This window comes from Gossypium arboreum, chromosome 8 (genome assembly GCF_025698485.1).
Source record: "Gossypium arboreum isolate Shixiya-1 chromosome 8, ASM2569848v2, whole genome shotgun sequence".
Classification (NCBI taxonomy): domain Eukaryota; kingdom Viridiplantae; phylum Streptophyta; class Magnoliopsida; order Malvales; family Malvaceae; genus Gossypium; species Gossypium arboreum.
Window position 1 is genome coordinate 103,483,111 of NC_069077.1, and position 20,083 is coordinate 103,503,193.

Genomic DNA, 20,083 nt, shown 5'->3' on the forward strand with positions numbered 1-20,083 from the left:
AATAAAAGAAAAATAAGAATAAATAAAAAAATAGAAGAAGTCAATGATCCTCGTCGGTGGGGCCCTCAGGTGGTGGTGCTGGAGTGGCGATGTGGAAGTGTTGGCACAACTGCTGCATCATGGCCTGCATATCGTCCATCTGTCGGTCCCGTCGCCGATCTCGCTCGTGGATCATCTCAAACTGTGTAGTGCAATACTGCTCGAAATGGGCGAGTCAGTCGGAAAGGTGTGCTAATAAAGCAGCCGCATGAGCTGGTCGTTCCCTAGGCGACACGGTAGAAGGCTCTTCATGTTGTGGGGGAACATCATCAGGGATGTCCTCAAGATCCTCCTCGTCAATGGCATGCGAGAGATGGTACTGAGGAGGATCAGTCCCACGTCGGCGCTCGATCATCCTCATGTGTAACATAGTTGTGATGCCCTGTGGGGACATCTGACCTATCAGGGTAAGCACTGATGACTGGGCCGCAGTGTTGAGGAGGCCGAAGTGTCTGGCAAGGCGCGTCACGTAGGGGCCGATGGAGATCACTCCCTTCCTATGCCGCTCAGTCTGATAGTGAATGGCGAAAGCAATGAAGTACGCTAAGTCGGTCACGTGTGCATTCGCCATGCACCATAAATAGTAGGCACCGTGGGTGGTGACGACGCTGGTGCTCTCTCTACTTCCGGTCACTGTGTGTGCCAATATGGCATGGTGATATCGTAGGGAAGGGGGAAGAGCTGAGGCCTTCGAGCGGCTGGGGTCGTAGGAGGAAGAGAGTGGTGCCAAAGCTTTCCAGCACAAGGAGGGAGAAATGTAGATATTTCGTGGTAGTGCATTCATGTCTTCCTCCTCCATAAACTTATCAGGGTAAAGTCCTAGAGCGACTCCAAACTCTGGGACACTCATTGCATGAACTAGACCGCCTAATCGAAAGTGAATGGTGCCTGGGTCGTCATTGTTCGTCATCACCACCTGTAAATGAAAAGTAGAGCATAATTCTAAAGTTAGCTCGAAATAAGTGGGCTCGGTAATAGTGAAGAACCGTTCCCATGGGTCTGTGGATAAGAGGGCGCGGATGGCATCAGCTAGCTGAACTTGCTCGACAGCAGCCCAGTCAATGTAGTGACCTGTAGTAAGGGGTCGTGCGCATAGTATCTGAAATAGCTCCTCCTGCAAAGCTTGCAAAAATTCAAGGAACGGGTGCAGAACTTTGGCTGTAGCATGCACCGAGGAAGAACCTGGTCCCCTACGTCTCTTTGAGGATGGGATCGCGGCCTTCTTTCCTCTTGATGACGACATAATTTACCTGAAAATATATGAGCATTGATAGAATCCAAGCTACATCAGTAGTTAAGCAAGAGGCCCAAAACTAGTATATGCTATTTAATGGCTTAAATAATTCAAATATAGAAAATTCTAAGGCAAATTCTTTACTTGTCCAAAGAAAAATATTACAATATCTATGTAAAGCATGTAGAACACTAATGTAGCAATACAAATTGGAAAAATAAAGTTGAGAAAGTGAACCAAAGGCTGTTGTATGGCAGCGTACGGGCGTGTTGATGTCGAGCACGGGCGTGTGACGCGGGGGTATAGCCGTGTGAAGGAAAAATAGAGGGTATAGAGAGGGGAAAGTGGGGATTAATGCAAGGAGAATGGGTTACTGGGTGGTTTGAGGGTTGGAGAAGTGAGAATCTTGGGAATGGTGGCCGGAATAAGGATTAGGGAGTGGGGAAGAGGAGTTTTCCACTAGGGTTTTGAAAGGGGGAAGAAGATGAACAGTGGTTTGTTTATATAGGAGAGGGTTACATGGCCTAGGGCCACGCCCGTGTACGTTGAGGGTGAGCCCGTGTTTTTTGAATTTTTCAATTTAGGTCGTGCCCGGCTACCGTCCCACGCCCGTATGTTTTTGGCGTGTGTGGCACACAGCCATAGCGCAGGGCCGTGCCTAGCTTTGTTTGCTTCTCCCACACTCGTGTGTTATGGTAGCATGCCCTTGTATTGTTGTACACGGTTGAATGGCACTGGCGTGTCGCACACCCATGTCGAAGAAATAGAATCGAGTCTTATCCCTGGCACGCCCGTGGGTTTTCATTCCCACGCCCGTGTGTTCCTATCAAGTTCACCCACAGCCATGTAGCACAGCCGTGGGGATTTATCGCACCCCTTGTTTTGGGGAAATCATGTCCTGCTTCAACACGGCCATAACGCACGGCCATGTCTCTTCCCCTGTTTGGCCACGGCTTTAGGCACGCCCGTGTGCCTAGTCGTGTGTGCTAAAAAACTTTGCAATTCAATGATTAAGTTAATTGATTCGAAGTGTTAGAAAATAAAAATAAAAATAAAGAAATCAAAATATGTTAGTGCTCGGGTTGCCTCCCAAGAAGCGCTTATTTATAGTCTAAGCTTGACTTACCTCTCCGTTGAATGATCATGGTGGTTCTAGGAGTTCATACTCCTCATTCTTGTTGTCAATTTTAAAATAAGGTTTTAAACGGGTGTTATTTACCTTAAAAGTGCCAAACTTGGGATGACTCACCTCCATTGTACCGAATGGAAAAATACTAAGTACCGTAAGAGGAATTTCCTCATTTGGTGTGGTAGTGACAATGTGAGGATCAACGACATCTAGTAAGACTGTATCACTGACCTAAAGTTGATTTAGGAGAGGTATCGGGCTTTTTTTGCGTAGTTTTGGTTTTGGCATGTGTTCTCGGTTTGTGTTCTCGCCATTCGTCTAGCTCCTCTATCCGTAGTCTTCATTCTTCATGGACATCTTTGTTCTCATCATGATAGTAGCGCACTGTCTCTGTTGTCTTTGTTCGAGGAAGTTCCTGCAAGTACGATTGAAAATTAGTTTTATCATTGACAATTTTTATAGCATTATCTTGAGTCTTAGAGGTTTTGATTGAGTTGCGTGCTTGGAGTGTTACTGCGTCGTCACCTGCACGAAGTTTTAGCTCTCCTGTGCTTACATTAATAATGGTTCTGGCAGTTGCTAAAAATGGTCGTCCTAAAATTAGAGGTACCTCATTATCCTCATCCAAATCTAAGACAACAAAGTCTACTGGGTAAATAAATTTATCAATTTTAGCGAGAACGTCTTCAATAATACCCTTAGGAAATCTAACTATTTTGTCAGCCAATTGTATGCTCATCCTAGTCTGTTTGGGTTTATCGAGACCTAGTCATTTAAACATTTTATATAGCATAACATTTATACTTGCCCCTAGATCAGCTAAAGCATTATTCACAGATAGACTACCAATTAAGCAAGGAATTGTAAAACTCCCTGGATCTTTCAATTTGTTAGGTAGCTCATTCTTTAGAATAGCTGAGCAAACTGCATTGAGTTCTACATGTGATTTAGCGTCTAATTTCCTTTTATTGCTCAGAAGTTCCTTTAAGAATTTTGCTGAGTTGGGCATCTACGAAAGAAATTCAATAAAGGGTAAGTTAATATGTAATTTCTTTAAGAGTTTGACAAACTTACCGAATTGTTCTTTTGTTTTGTCTTTCGTCATCGCTTTAGGATATGGCACACAAGGTTCATGATTTGTAATTACCTATTTGGGATCATTATTGTTTACCTCTTCTCGTCCTTTGTTCATCGCATTGTCTTGCTGTATTTTTGGCTCAGGTGTAATGAATCCTTCCGTATCTTGAGTGCTAATTGTATTGAAGTGTTCCCTCAGATTAGGTTCAGTATAACTTGGTAGGCTACCTTGTTGTCATTCAGAGATTAGTTTGGACAGCTAGTCTATCTGAGTTTTGAGTCCTTGGATCGATACTTGTTGATTCTTAAGTGTTGTATCGGTATTTTGGAAATGGATTTCTGACACTGAGATGAATTTAGAAAGCATCTCTTCAAGGTTTGGTTTTTTCTAATGTTGATAAGGTGGCTGTTGAAAACCCTGAGGATTTTGTGGCTTTGGATTTCCTTAACCTTCCCAGGAAAAATTTGGGTGGTTCCTCCAACCTATATTATAAGTATTACTGTATAGGTTATTTGAGATCTAAAGTTATTATTACCCATATAGTTGACTTGTTCCTCTTCGGTTGTGGGATTGAAGGATTGATATTCTGTATGTACACCTCCTCCGCTTGAGTCACATCTCATTACTGGATGTACCTGCGCAGAACTAAGAAAACTATCAATCTTTTTATTGAGAAGTTCTGCCTGATTTGAGAGCATGGTGACTGATAGTTATTCAGTGACTGATAGTTATTCAGTGACATCTCCTCATAACTGATAGTTATTGGCTTTTTCCTCATAACTTGCCACTGATAGTTATTCAGTGACATCTCCTCAGAAATTCATATGCATTTTTCGGTGTTTTATTGTTGATAGTTCTGCCAGCAGCTGCATCAATCATTTGTCTTGTCGAGGGATTCACACCATTGTAGAACGTTTGAACTTGCAGCCAAAGCAGTAACCCATGGTGAGGGCACCTTCTCAGTAAGTCCTTGTATGTCTCCCATGCATCGTAAAGTGTTTCTAAATCCATCTGCACAAAAGATGAGATATTATTACGTAATTTAGCCGTTTTAGCTGGCAGAAAATAGTTTAGTAAAATTTCTCGGTCATTTGTTACCAAGTAGTGATAGACCCTCATGGTAACGAGTTCAACCACTGTTTAGCTTTTTTTCTCAGTGAAAAGGGAAATAACTGAAGACGAATGGCATCATCAGAAACACCATTGATTTTGAATGTATCGCAAAATTCAAGAAGATTTGCCAAGTGCGTGTTGGGATCCTCATCCTGCAAACCATCAAACTGAACAAACTGCTGTATCATCTGAATTGTGTTAGGTTTTAGTTCAAAATTATTCGCAGCAATAGCAGGTCTAACTACACTAGACTCAGTTCCTGTTAAAGAAGGTTTAGCATAATCATACATAGTACATGGAGCAGGATTTTGATTAGCTGCAATTGCAGGAGGCAGCTGATCGCCTGGGTTTTCAGCCATCTCGTCAGTTGGGGTTTGAGTATCTTCTTCTCACTCATTCTCCGTGTAGCGTAAACTACGCCTTATTTTCTCTTTGATTTTTGCAAATTGTATGATTGATTTCTTCGTCAAATAGTAATGGTCCTGATGGGTTTCTTCTAGTCATAAACTATAAAAACCTGCCAAGAGAGAGACAAAAGTAAATTAATAAATAATAAAATAAAATAAAATTGCAAGAAAAATAAATGGTTAAAGTAATAAAAATTTAGTGTTCCTAATATTTCAGTTCCCCGACAATGGCGCCAAAAACTTGATCGCGTGATTCGTAACAAGTAATAAATATTTATAATGAAGATCGAACCTAGACTAACTATTATCACGACGAAAAGGCAAGCGCACCTATCGAACAATAGTATAGTAATGGGAAGACTGGGATATCGTACCCAAGGGAACCAAAAGTACTAGTAATAACTATCTTTTTATTATCTAGCCTAAGAATAAAAGGGTTTGTTTTAATTAACTAATTGTTTAAACTAATTAACTGATGTAATTAAAGCAAAGAGAAAATTTGGAAAAAGACTTAAAGAAAAGGAATTGATAAAGATGAGACCCAATGAGGAATCCACCTAGATTTCACTTGTTATCTGACTCTGAACCGGACGATTTATTCACTTGACTTGATCCGTGAGATCCCTAACCTATGTTATTATCCCTTTCGAGACTAATAACGTCTAACCCTCAGTTGAATTAATTGAAATTTCTTTCTTAATTAAGACCCCTAAGAAGCAGTAAATCACTCTATGGACTCCCATATTAGGTTTCACCCTAATTCGGCAAATTCTTGTAACCCTATTTCTAGGAGTTCGATCAAATCCGCTTAATTATTCCAAATCTACTCTTAGGCAGGGTCTATTCCTCCTCTGCATAAGCACATCAAATCATGAATTAATATCCGAAATATTAACTCAAGCATTAAGAACACATAATTAAGAACAAATCAAGTATTTATCATACAGTTCAGATAATAATAACAAGATCTATCATAGGTTTTATCCCCCTTAGGTATCTAAGGGGTTTAGTTCATAATAAAATAAAAGTACATCTCAAGAGTATGAAAATAACAAAACATAAAGAAAACTATAAAACCCCTAAAGGAATTCTGAGAGAGATCTTCAGTCTTGGAGTAGCTCCGGCTTTTGAGATGGATCATCTGGCTTTCTTCAAGTAATTCCTGGCGTGTGGTTCTGTATTCCAGAAAAGTTCTGGAAAGAGCGGCCTCCTTCTAGGTCACATTTAGGGTGTTTAAATAGGCTTTGGATTGGCTTTCTTCCTCCCTAAGTACCCTTTTCCGTGTAAAATACAACTCTTTAAAAAAAGGACACACCTGTGTGCCACGGCCTGTGACGTGATTACCAGGCCGTGTTCAATCCTTTAAATTGCACACGGCCATGTGGGCTCAATGGCCAGGCCGTGTGAATCATGAAAACCTTGGTCGACACCCCCGAAGGACACGGGCGTGTGAGATGCCCATGTGGCAAGGCTTAGGCCGTGTCATCATCTCGATTTGGTCTGTTTTGTCCCTTTTTAGCTCGTTTTTGGCTCCTTTCGACTCTTGGTGCTCTCCTAAGTACAAAACATGAAATAATTGGATTAAGAGCACTAAAATCCACAAATCTTGTAATAAACATCCATAAATATGCTAAGTATTTGGGGTATAGATATGTATAATTTGGTGTTTATCATTAGTATTAGTAGTCTACTCATTATTAATATTATATATTTCTTTAGTACTAGTTGGTTAGCTTACGTAATTTATTTCTACTTGATTAGTATTAGTTTTAGTTTTGTATTAGGAGTAGATCTTTATTATCCTAGTTGTGATTAGGATTTTGTCATGAGGTGGTTCATTTACCGATGTGTTTTAATTCATATGTTGATTTATTTATCTGCTAGATTCGTTATTGTGTGGTGCTAATTTTTCTAAACCTTGGCTAATTTGGTTATCATTCATTTTTCAGATACACTATGTCGAATACATTAGGAAAGATTAAGGTCCCCACTCATTCCAAGAGAAGAAAAGCTACTAGGACCTCATTTTCATCCTTTTTTTATTGCAACCATTTGCCATCAATGCCTCACTTTCGACCATCCACCCTATGAGGAGTGATTCCAGTATCTAAAGCATAAAGCATTGTGTAACACCCTTAGCCCAAATCCAAATCGGGACAGGGCTCACTGCATTACCGGAACTTTACACTTTCAGTATACTAACTTGGATTACAAAATTTCATTTGAATTTAAAACCTTTCAATCATGAACATTTCATCCCTTGTATAGGCTTTCGAGACCTATAACATATCGAAAAGCAATGCGGGACAAATACGGGCACGTTCGATTTACCTTGTGCTCCTCAGAAAATTTTCCTTAACATAAAGGGACACACGCCCGTGTATATGGGCCGTGTGAACTCACACGCCCATGTATCTTGGGGCACGCCCATGCCCTTAAACCGTGAGCAACACTGACTTATCAATACGACCATTGAACACGCCCGTGCTGCCTGCCCGTGGATGACACTGTCATTTTAACATGGCCATGGTGCACGCCCGGCCACCCGTGCACAACTTTGAGCTAAAATTTTAAGTGCAGGGGACACACGGCCATAGCACACGCGCATGGGAGGGAATTGTGTGTCACACACGGCCTAGACACACGCCCGTGTGTCCAACCATGTGGACTTTATTAAGCTATTTTCCAAGCCTTTAGTCACCCCTTTCTACTACTTGTGCCTAGTGGTTATCAAGTTTGAGAGAAAACATAATTTTACGCTTGTAAATAATCTTAATGAAATAGTTGTATGGAAACCTCATATCATTGGTTTCATACAAAAAGGTTATTTCCCATCTAGTATTTATGGGTTCTTATGTGATTGTAGCACATTCAAAATTTGGCTCATTTTTGGACTCATTGCCACTTGCAGCAATCCATCATAATAGAGTATAAAAAAGCATATAAAGGCAGATCATAGCCTACTTTTAAATATGTCAATTTCCATGGCCTTATACAAAAACATGAGTGCATCTTTACATGCCTTCCTTCGGCAATTCAAATGACACATATGACAAAATACTCAGAGCCCTATACGCCATTAACAAAATAGAAGTGTCTTTTTACCAAAGCTTGACTAGTTGATAGTGTGTTGCTTCTCCAACCATCTTCCAATCTTTATGAATCCTCGAGCTCTGTAAAACAGGAAAAAGAGAGGGGGTAAGCATTTTCATGCTTAGTAAGCTTGAATAACCGGAAAGTAAACTTACCGAGTAATTAGCATACATCCATACTTAATTCATGAAATCATCCATTATGAAATGATTTCCTATCACATGCACTCAATCAATGGGTTAATCACATAATCATGTATCATGTAATTTAACTAGATAAGCTCATCATTCAACATTTCATTCACATATATATATCCCATGTTAATCTCATTGAGTTTCTAGGAAATCTCGATGGAATACCCATTATTCGTCAATTCTTACGAATGATCATTTCATATATATGCACTCCTGCGAACCCCACATCATATGGCAAGATTACCAATCCAGGCTAAATCCCCCATTATATGAACCCGTAAGGTGATGTCGGGATTACCAGTCCAAGCTAAATCCCTTATAACGACAAACACCCTTAGTGAGCTCAGACCTGAATTACCAGTCCAGGTTAAATTCAGACCCAATTCAGATTACCCATCCGGGTTAAATCCAGTGCACATATATTCTTCGAGAGGCTCGATCATTCAAGGAACACCCGTCCGGGCTAGATTCCTTTCCATATTTGAGATCATAGATTACCCGTCTGGGCTAAATCCTTACTGCAACACATGCAAGATCTCAATTCACATGTAAAACATGGTTTATCCATCGAATTCCCTTTTTAACCTCAACCGAGACAGTTATCAACAAGTCATTACCAAAGGAGCATTTCATGCATTTTCATACCATCAATAAATGCAAATATCATGCATTCATAAATCATAAAATTATGTATATTAGGGGTTTACTTTAAGTTATCCGAACTTACCTGGTATTCTTTTTGGGATTGTGTTTCGGTTATTCCGAAACCTTGCGTTTACCATGATTGACCTCCAGAATTTGTTCCTCGGGGTCTATAATAGCAAAATTAACTCATTAATACCCCACATTGTACATTTCAAGTTAATACCTATCCCCAGTCCAAATGACCATTTTGCCTCTAACCTTTCACATCTTTACGATTTAGTCCCTAGGCTCATATAATGAAACACATGCAATTTCTATCTTACCTAAGCCTAACCGAACATTTTTCTCTCTTATGGCAACCCACATTTTTCATTATTTTCTCATTTCTACCACACATTTACATCTTTTTCAAAATGGTCCCTATAAGGGTTTCTCATGAAAATAAACTAGGAAAAGATGTTTAATACACATTCATCTTTCATATCCCTCCATAATCCATAAAAATACAAGCAACTCATGCATGGGTAAATTTTCAAACATGAACCCTAGCATGAAATATGGGTAGAAATGGAGAGAGCAAGTTACCGGGATTTCAAAAATACAAAGAACATGAAAAACGGGGCCTGGGAGCACTTACTATTAAGCTTGAAAATTGAAGAAACCCTAGCTATGGTGTCCTCCAAATTTCGGCTACTATGGGAAGAAAATGAGCATATTTTTGCTTTATTTTTCCCTTTTTATTTCTTTAAAATGCCTAACGACCAAAATGCCTTCATGCCCTTTCTTTAAAATTTCATCCATGCAAGCCCATTTTTGTCCAAAAATTTAGAATTTGGGCAAATTGATCTCCAAGACCTTCTAATTCATAATCTAAAGAAGTTTCATACAAATTGCTTCTAGAATCCAAGTTTTGCAATTTATTTAATTTAGTCCTTAATTCCAATTGGACATCTTATACTTAGAATTTCTTCGTGAAATTTTAACACATGCATATATTCATATTCTAGGCTTCATAATAACCATAAAATAAATATTTTGATGTCAGATTTGTGGTCCTAAAACCACTATTCCTACTAGGCCCTATTTCGGGATGTTACATTTTTCCCCCATTAGGGATTTTCGTCCTCGAAAGTCTTACCAAAAAACAGATTCAGATATTGGTTTCTCATGGTTTCTTCCGGCTCCCATGTAGCTTCTTCAACAACATGTCGATGCCATAAAACTTTTACAAGAGCCATGTGACAGCCCTAAATTGACCCTAGTTGGAAAGTGGTCTCGGTACCACTAAACCGAGTCACAAAAATAATTAGCTGTCATAGTTGATGCTCATTATATGTACATATGCATGTGTGAAAAATTCATGTTTGAATTTTGTTAATTGTAAGTGAATTTTATCAAATAGGACTTATGTGAGAAATTTTAGAAATGTGCTAGGCAAATGTAAAATGGCCTATTAATGCATGTTGTGAAAATGATGGGCTTGCATGTCAAATTTCCCTAGATTAAAGCCTAGTGGCCGGCCATGACAAAGAGGGATGGGCAAAACATGTCATAAAACATGTTGTGTAAGTGATTTATGTTGGAAAATAAAATAAGGAGTATGGGTAATAAAGAAATGAAAAAAAAAAAGAAAGAAGGTGTGTGATTCTCCCCCATTGCCGTGAGTTGAAGAAAAGAGAAAAAAAATTTGTTCATCCTTTTCATTTTCTTTTGGCCGAAAATTCTAAGGAAGAAGGAAGGAATTCTTGCTACATGTTTGGTTTAGAAGAGGATTAGGAGGAGGTTCAGCCATACTTGTATCAAGATTAAGGTATGTTTGATGTTGTGCCATGAGATTCATGCATGTTTTTAGTTGCTAGCTTGATGTTCTTATTAGCCCATGGTTCAAATCTTTGCTATGTCATGGGGATGGTATTCGGCCAAGGTGGATTTTGTGTTGATATCATTGCATGCTAAATGTGAAGCTTGTTAATGATGCATGTGATGGTGGATTGATAACTCTTGAATCTCCTTTTTAGCATCCTTGAGTGAGACATTAAGTTCCTTGTTCAACCATGACAAAAAATTGAAATGGTAAGGTGTTGTGATGCATTCGGCCATGGTAGGATATAGAAGAGAAATAAGGTTGTTGTTAGATGAAGTAGAGTCTAACAAATGAGCTCGTATGTGCATTGGTTGCTAAATGGAGAATAATCGGCTAGCAAGTTGTGTGCTAAGGCCAAATGTAATTTGGTATATTATGGGTAATGCATGTGTTGAATTAGTGTAAAGGGAGAGGATGCTTTAATAGTGTATATATGTGTATTAGCCATGTTTTGAACTTGAAATAAATGGTGTTTAGTCAACACAAGTGACCATACTTGTAGAATGTATTAAGTGTTGCAATCGGCCTTAGCATAGATGTGTATGTTCGCCATTGGTAGCCTATTGATGGCTTTAGCTTGACTTAGAAAATTCGCTAAGGGAAATATTAGCTAGTATGTTGAATTCGATTCGTGATTTCGTACATATGTGACTCTAATGTCTAATGTATATATATGGGCTAAGTACATTGAGCTTTCTTTGATGTTCGAATGAATTGTGTTAAATTGTTGATGTGATTAAAATGCGTATGATCATTGTGTATTTGAGCAAAAGATGGCCATATGACCTATCAAACTCCTTGTCATATTCGCCATAAGCTAGCAAAATGAGACTTTGATAAGTTAAATTTGTTTGAATTAGCTCAAGAGCTTAGGGACCACAGTTGGATAAGGGAAAGGAAAAAGTGATCGAATAGTCGTTGAAGCCGTTCGACAACATCCGAGGTAAGTTTTGAGTAATGGAACTTAAATTATAATTCGATTAGATTATGTCTTAAATAAATCAAAATCATGCTCTTTGTATGTGGCTATTGAGCGAAATTGTAAATATGACAAGTGTCTTGTGTTGAGCTTTGGTAATGAAAATGAAATATGGATGTGTCATGATTTATTGATATATGTGTGCATGGTTCTTCAATGATGTCGGGCTAAGTTCAAGGCTTTGTGCTAAGTGACTATATCCGGACTAAGATCCGAAGGCATTTGTGCGAGTTACTAAATTCGAGACTAAGATCAAGAAGGCATTTGTGCGAGTTACTAAATTCGGGATAAGTCCGAAGGCATTTGTGCGAAGCTACTATAACCGGGCTATGTCCGAAGGTATTTGAACAGTAGCTATATCCGATTAAACTTCAAGGTACGTGATTCGGGAATGAATGAACTTGCTGTAAAAATTTCAGTTAATACGCTTGTGAAATCCCGACAATGAGGTATGTTTCAGATGTGCTTTGAAGTAGTCGAGCCCTTACAAATAAGTATTATTTCAGTTGATAAATAAGCTACCGCCTTTGGCTAAGTTGATCTTTTGTGTATGAACATAAGGGTTGGTAATGTGAAGTAAGTATGATATTGAGAATTTGTGCATATAAAATTATCCGTTTAGCTATATGAATGCTATGCTTTTGTTGTGCTGGAATCCCTTACTCAAAACTTACTAAGCATAAATTGCTTACTCCGTTTCTTTGTTTCTCTGTTTTATAGATTTTGGCTCGTCAGCTATCGGACTTGGGATATTTGGAAGTCGAAGTCTCCCACACTATCAAAGCCCCCTTTTGGTACAATTTTGGTTGAACTTTGAAATGGCATGTATAGGACTACCCTTTTTGTTGTTGGTCATGTACCCATGGATTTTGTGTAAATTTGGATAGCCATGCGAAAATGGCTTATATACATTTTTAGCATAGTACTATAATCGTTTTGTATGTTGATCACTAAGAGGTATGGAAATGTTTGGAAACGATTAGCCATTGGAATGGTTAATCATGATTATACTTTGTGCTATGTATGCAAAAAGGGCTAATTGAATCATGGAAACTATGAAATAGGTAAAGTCTACCTTAAAGGCGAATCTTGACAGCAGAAGTGATGTGGATGTGAAAAATCACTAAAAATAGTAGGAATGGAATTAAATAGTGAATAAATTATGTAAATTAACCTTGATGAATTTACTTTCATATTGAAGAAACGAAACGGTCATATGAGTTTTATGTTAAGAGATATTTAGGTTTTCGAGAAACAGGGCCAGAACGGTTTTTGGATTCCCTGTTCCGACTTTGGAAATTCATTATAAATTAACCATAGATAATTAGGAGTCATGACATATATGTATAGATTCATATTTGAGTCTAGTTTCTATAGAAACAAACGGAATCAGTATTGAAGCCCTGTACAGGGAGATATCCAGGTTGTAATGCATGATGGTCAGTGTAGTCTCACCCTGTAACAGGAGAGACTTTAACTAATAAACTGTACTAATTAGCCTGACCAAAAATTCTAGAAAAAAATTTGTAGATGCTTATATGAGTCTAGTTTCAGTGAAAAATTATGAAACTGATTTTCAAGTTTTGGAACTCAAGATATGATTTTTAAAGTGAGCAGTGACGCAGCTTAGCCAACCGCCTGGAAAATTTTAAAATGGTGTGAAAATGAATGGTTTAAGCCGTTAACCCTCGTGTCCGACTCCGCAGCGGTCTCGGCACGGGTGTTACAATCAGATTGGTATCAGAGCTGCGGTTTAGTCGATTCTAGGACTACTGTAATGCGTTTGGGTCTAGCTATACATGCCATTTTCTCGTGATTATTTGATAGTGTGGTGATTTCGACATTTGCAAATGTGTTTATTTATAGTAATGGATCTCGATCCCGACCGAAGCGGTAGGTGATGATCTTGAGAGTGTAGCGCTGCTCCAAGACAAGGGACAAGCCGTGGCGGACTCTCAACCTAATGCTAGTAATACAAATGATGAAGCTAGACAAGCTTTTATAGCGTGATGAATGATTGGTTCAACCAATACATTCGAACTAATACTATATTCCACAACCTCCATTCCCAACAAACACAACCCCAAGACCTACAATGCCTCCCAGAATCGACCAAATAAGGTCAAATAAGCCCCTAGTTGATAGAATCCGAAAACACGGCTATGAATTTAAGGCTACGGATAGTGATGATGCCGAGCAAGCTGAATTTTGGTTGGACAACACTATTGGTACTCGATGAACTATCTTGCACACCGATGAGTGCCTAAAGTGTACTATCTCCTTGCTACGTGATTACGCCTACTATTGGTGGAATATGTTGACTTCTGTTGTGCCTAGAGAGCAAGTAACTTGGGAGTTCTTCCAAACCGAAGTTTGAAAGAAGTATATCAATCGAGATTCATTGACCAAAAGCGGAAGGAATTTCTTGAACTCAAACAAGGTTCCATGTCGGTTCTCGACTATGAATGAAAATTTGTGAGGCTTAGCCAGACGCATACGAGAATGTATTTCCTCGAAGCGTAATGTGTAAACATTTCAAGGATGGACTAAATGATGATATAAAGTTGTATGTTGGCATCTTGAAATCCAAGAATTTGTAGTACTTGTTGAGCGAGCTTGCAAGGCCGAGGAGCTCAAGATGGAGAAAAGAAAAACCGAGGTGGGAGCAAGGAGTTTCAGTAAGAGGTCTTGGGAAGCCCTTCCCACGATCATCGAAGAAATTTAGAGATGGCTTGGGCGGTCTAGGGACACCGGGCTTTTCTAGACAAGATCGCGATCGACTCCTGTGAGCACACGAATCACTTCGATCGCCGATGTTGGAAATGATCGTCGAGATAGAACGGAGTGCCGATTGTGGCAAATGGCATTCGGAAGTTGTAGATTCCATGACCGCTCTGTTACAAGTGCGGATCGTTGACCACTTCATTAAAGATTGCCCGAGGTTGCTCGAACAGAATGTAAATCGAGTGGGAAACCGGTGCTACCACCGCCGAGGTAGACCATCTAGAAATACGGGCAATGCTAGTGGTGGTCGAGAGGATCTAGAGATGCTACGACCAGATCCGAGGCTCGCACTCTGCTAGGGCTTATGCTATACTGCAGACGCGAGGATGCTTCCTCACCGGATGTTATTACCGTACTTTCACTCTCTTTGATACTAATGTGATTGCTTTGATTGACCCTGGTTCTACTCATTCTTATATATGCGAAACCTTAGCATCCAGTAAGACTTTACCTATTAATTCTACTGAGTTCGTAATTCGGGTGTCAAATCCCTTGGGTCGTTTCGTGCTTGTCGACAAAGTGTGTAAGAAATGTCCCTAGTAATTCGAGGTTCTGTTTTCCGCGGACTTGATGCTTTTGCCGTTTGATGAATTTGATGTTATTCTTGGTTTGGATTGGTTGACCGTGCATGATGCGGTTGTGAATTGCAAAAGCAAGACTATTGATTTGAGGTGCACAAATAACGAGATGATCCGAGTTGAGTCTACGGACTTAAAGGGGTTGCCAGCTGTAATATCATCAATGTTGGCCCGAAATATGTAAGAAAGGGTGCGAAGCATACCTTGCGTATGTACTTGATGATAAGGAGTTAGACCGAACTGCTTGCGGTGGTTTGTGAATACCCGGATGTTTTTCCCGAAGAATTACCGGGTTTGCCACCTGTTCGGGAGATAGAGTTTGGTATTGAACTTGTACTTGGGACTACACCGATTTCGATAGCTCCGTATCATATGGCACCAACCGAGTTAAAAGAGTTGAAAGCTCAGTTGCAAGAATTGACAGATAGAGGTTTTGCTCGACCAAGTTTCTCACCTTGGGGTGCACCAGTATTGTTTGTGAAAAAGAAGGACGGAACCATGAGGTTGTGCATTGACTATCGTCACCGAATAAAGTGACGATAAAGAATAAATATCCGTTATCAGCGCATTGATGATTTGTTTGATCAACTAAAGGAGCCTCGGTGTTTTCAAAGATAGATTTGAGATCGAGGTATTACCGATTCTGAATTCGAGATTCGGATGTACCCAAAACCGCTTTCGAGCGAGGTACGGTCACTACGAGTTCTTAGTGATGCCGTTTGGGCTCACTAATGCCCTCGCGGTATTTATGGATTTGATGAATCGGATCTTGAGACAAGATTTGGACCGGTTCAGTAGTTGTGTTCATTGATGACATCTTGGTCTATTCAAGAGATGAGACCGAACATCTTGAACACCGAGATTAGTGTTGCAAATTTTACGGGATAAGCGGTTATATGCTAAGTTCAGCAAGTGTGAGTTCGGTTAGAGAGGTTAGCTTCTTGGGTCATGTGGTATCTGCATCGGGTATTCGAGTCGACCGAGCAAAATTTCAGCCATACTTAAGCGAAAGCCTTCGAGAAATATTACCGAGGTTAGGAGCTTTTTGGGACTTGCGGTTACTATCGACGGTTTGTAAAGGTTTCTCGATGATAGCCACACCCATGACGAAGCTACTTCAAAAGATGTTAAGTTGAATGGACGGAAAAATGTCGAAAAGTTTTGATCAACTGAAAACTTATTTGACGGAAGCTCAATTTTAGTGCGGCCTTAATCGGGCAAAGAGTTTGTCATCTATAGTGACGCCTCCCTACTTGGGTTAGGTTGCGTATTGATGCAAGAAGGTCGAGTTGTGGCCTATGCGTCGAGACAATTAAAGCCACATGAGAAAAATTATCCGACCCATGATCTCGAATTAGCTGCTATCGTATTCGCCTTGAAAATATGGCGACATTACTTATTTGGTAAGAAGTGCCATGTATTTTCGAATCACAAAAGTCTCAAATATTTGATGACTCAAAGAGACTTGAATCTGCGTCAAAGACGTTGGCTTGAGTTGTTAAAAGATTATGAGCTTGTCATTGATTATCACCCGGCGAAGGCTAATGTGGTTGCGGACGCCATAAGCCAGAAATCACTGTTTGCTTTACGAGCAATGAATGTACACTTGTCTATTCTACCCGACAATGTGTTAGTAGCCGAATTAAAGGCCAAACCATTATTGATTCATCAAATTCGTGAAGCTCAGAAAGTCGACGATGAGTTGGTTGCAAAACGGGCTGAATGTGTTCTGAATGTGGAATCGGAGTTTCAAATTGATGATGACGATTGTTTGAGGTATAGAAATCGGTTGTGTGTTCCAAGAAATTTAGAACTCATTTCGATGATTCTGAACGAAGCTCATTGTAGCCGAATGTCAATTCACTCGGGGAGTACTAAAATGTACAACGATCTGAGACGCCAGTTTTGGTGGCATGGTATGAAACGAAACATTTCCGATTTTGTTTCGAAGTGCTTAGTATGTCAGCAAGTGAAGGCGGAACATCAAGTGCCTACGGGTTTGCTTCAGCCGATCATGATACCTGAATGGAAATGGGAACGAGTCACGATGGATTTTATATCTGGGTTACCAATGTCGGCAAGTAAGAAAGATGCGATTTCGGTCGTTGTCGATAGACTAACTAAGTCGGCTCACTTTATCCCCGTACGTACGGATTTTTCATTGGATAAACTAGCTAAATTGTATGTTTCTTAGATTGTGAGATTACACGGGGTATCGATTTCTATTGTGTCGGATAGAGATCCGAGATTCACCTCGCGATTTTGGAAGAAATTGCAAGAAGCTTTGGGTACCAAATTGCATTTTAGCACTGCTTTTCATCCACAAACAGATGGTCAATCCGAGCGGATAATTCAGATACTTGAGGATATGTTGAGATGTTGCATCCTCGAGTTTAGTGGTTCATGGGAACGGTATTTACCTTTGATTGAATTCGCTTACAACAATAGTTTTCAGTCAAGTATTAAGATGGCACCTTACGAGGCTTTGTACGGTCGAAAATGCCGTACGCCATTGTTTTGGACCGAACTCGGTGAAAGTAAAATTTTGAGTGGACTTGATTAAAGATGCTGAATGAAAGTAAAGGTAATCCGTGAAAGTCTAAAGGCAGCCGCAGATCGTCAGAAATCGTACGCGGATTTGAAACGAAAAGACATTGAATATCAGGTGGGAGATAAAGTGTTGCTTAAAGTTTCACCTTGGAGAAAGATACTTCGATTTGGCCGTAAGGGCAAACTGAGTCCGAGATTCATCGGGCCATATGAGATATCTGAACGAGTCGGTCCAATTGCGTATCGTTTGATTTTGTCCCCTGAACTTGAAAAGATTCACAACGTCTTTCATGTTTCGATGCTTCGACGTTATAGATCTCATCCGTCGCACGTAATTAGTCCATCAGAGGTTGAAATTCAAGCCAATATGAGTTATGAAGAAGAACCGATTCGTATCCTAGCATGTGAAGTGAAAGAGTTGCGAAAAAAAAGGGTTCCGCTAGTGAAAGTGTTATGGCTCAACCACGGGATAGAAGAAGCTACTTGGGAACCCGAGAACTCTATGAAAGAGCGATACCCAAACCTATTTACCGGTAAGATTTTCAGGGACGAAAATTTCTTAAGTGGGGGAGAGTTGTGACAGCCCTAAATTGACCCTAGTCGAAAAGTGGTCTCGAGACCACTAAACCGAGTCACAAAAATAATTAGCTGTCATAGTTGATGCTCATTATATGTACATATGCATGTGTGAAAAATTCATGTTTGAATTTTGTTAATTGTAGGTGAATTTTATCAAATAGGACTTATGTGAGAAATTTTAGAAATGTGCTAGGCAAATGTAAAGTGGCCTATTAATGCATGTTGTGAAAATGATGGGCTTGCATGTCAAATTTCCCTAGATTAAAGCCTAGTGGCCGGCCATGACAAAGGGGGATGGGCAAAACATGTCATAAAACATGTTGTGTAAGTGGTTTATGTTGGAAAATAAAATAAGGAGTATGGGTAATAAAGAAATGAAAAAAAAAAAGAAAGAAGGTGTGTGATTCTCCCCATTGCCGTGAGTTGAAGAAAAGAGAAAAAATTTGTTCATCCTTTTCATTTTCTTTTGGCGAAAATTCTAAGGAAGAAGGAAGGAATTCTTGCTACATGTTTGGTTTAGAAGAGGATTAGGAGGAGGTTCGCCATACTTGTATCAAGATTAAGGTATGTTTGATGTTGTGCCATGAGATTCATGCATGTTTTAGTTGCTAGCTTGATGTTCTTATTAGCCCATGGTTCAAATCTTTGCTATGTCATGGGGATGGTATTCGCCAAGGTGGATTTTGTGTTGATATCATTGCATGCTAAATGTGAAGCTTGTTAATGATGCATGTGATGGTGGATTGATAACTCTTGAATCTCCTTTTAGCATCCTTGAGTTAGACATTAAGTTCCTTGTTCAACCATGACAAAAATTGAAATGGTAAGGTGTTGTGATGCATTCGGCCATGGTAGGATATAGAAGAGAAATAAGGTTGTTGTTAGATGAAGTAGAGTCTAACAAATGAGCTCGTATGTGCATTGGTTGCTAAATGGAGAAGAATCGGCTAGCAAGTTGTGTGCTAAGGCCGAATGTAATTTGGTATATTATGGGTAATGCATGTGTTGAATTAGTGTAAAGGGAGAGGATGCTTTAATAGTGTATATATGTGTATTAGCCAAGTTTTGAACTTGAAATAAATTGTGACAACCCGAATTAGGGCCTAATCGGAATAGTGGTTTCGTGACCACAAATCCGAGATAGAAATAATTGTTTTATAATTATTTTGGGGTTTATGATATGATTGCATGATTGTGTGAAAATTTCGTGATGAAATTCTATGCCTAAAGTGCTTAAATTGAAAGTAGGGACTAAATCGAATAAGTTGCAAAATTTGCATCCCGTAAGTTTTAGTATGAAATTGTTTTGGAATATTAATTAGGAGGTCTTAAATAGCAATTTGACCAATTTTAAGTTCATGGACAAAATTAGGACATGGAAGGAATTTTTGAAAGTTTAGTAAGGAGGGCATTTTGGTCATTTGGATATTAAATGAAATAAAATGGGAAAAATAACACAAAATTGGTCATCATCCTCCTTAGTTGCTGCCTAATTCTCCTCTCTCCATAGCTAGGGTTTCTTCAACTTTCAAGCTCCATAGTAAGTGATTCCAAGCCCGCTTTTAATGTTCTTTACGCTTTTGGAATCCGGAAGCTCGATTAAGCTTATGCTAGTAATAATTTAACCTAGGGTTCACATTTGGAAAAATACCCATAGGTTAAATTTGTGTATTTTGATGTTTTATGATAGAATATGAGGTTTTAAATTATGTTAAATAACTTGTGCTACTCGGTTTTAAGTGAAAACGAGTAAAAGCAAGATAATCAGTAAAAATACCTATTGTTCATAACTATATGATAGAGTGAGAATTTGATGT

The 20,083-nt window shown here is 39.3% G+C and overlaps 1 non-coding gene across 1 annotated transcript; it reads left to right on the forward strand.

The window, feature by feature from the left end:
• Nucleotides 1-4,417: 4,417 nt before the first annotated feature.
• LOC128279722 (small nucleolar RNA R71) lies at nucleotides 4,418-4,524 on the forward strand. Its single transcript, XR_008269919.1, has one exon. It is a non-coding gene; the product is annotated as a small nucleolar RNA R71 (small nucleolar RNA).
• Nucleotides 4,525-20,083: the final 15,559 nt, after the last annotated feature.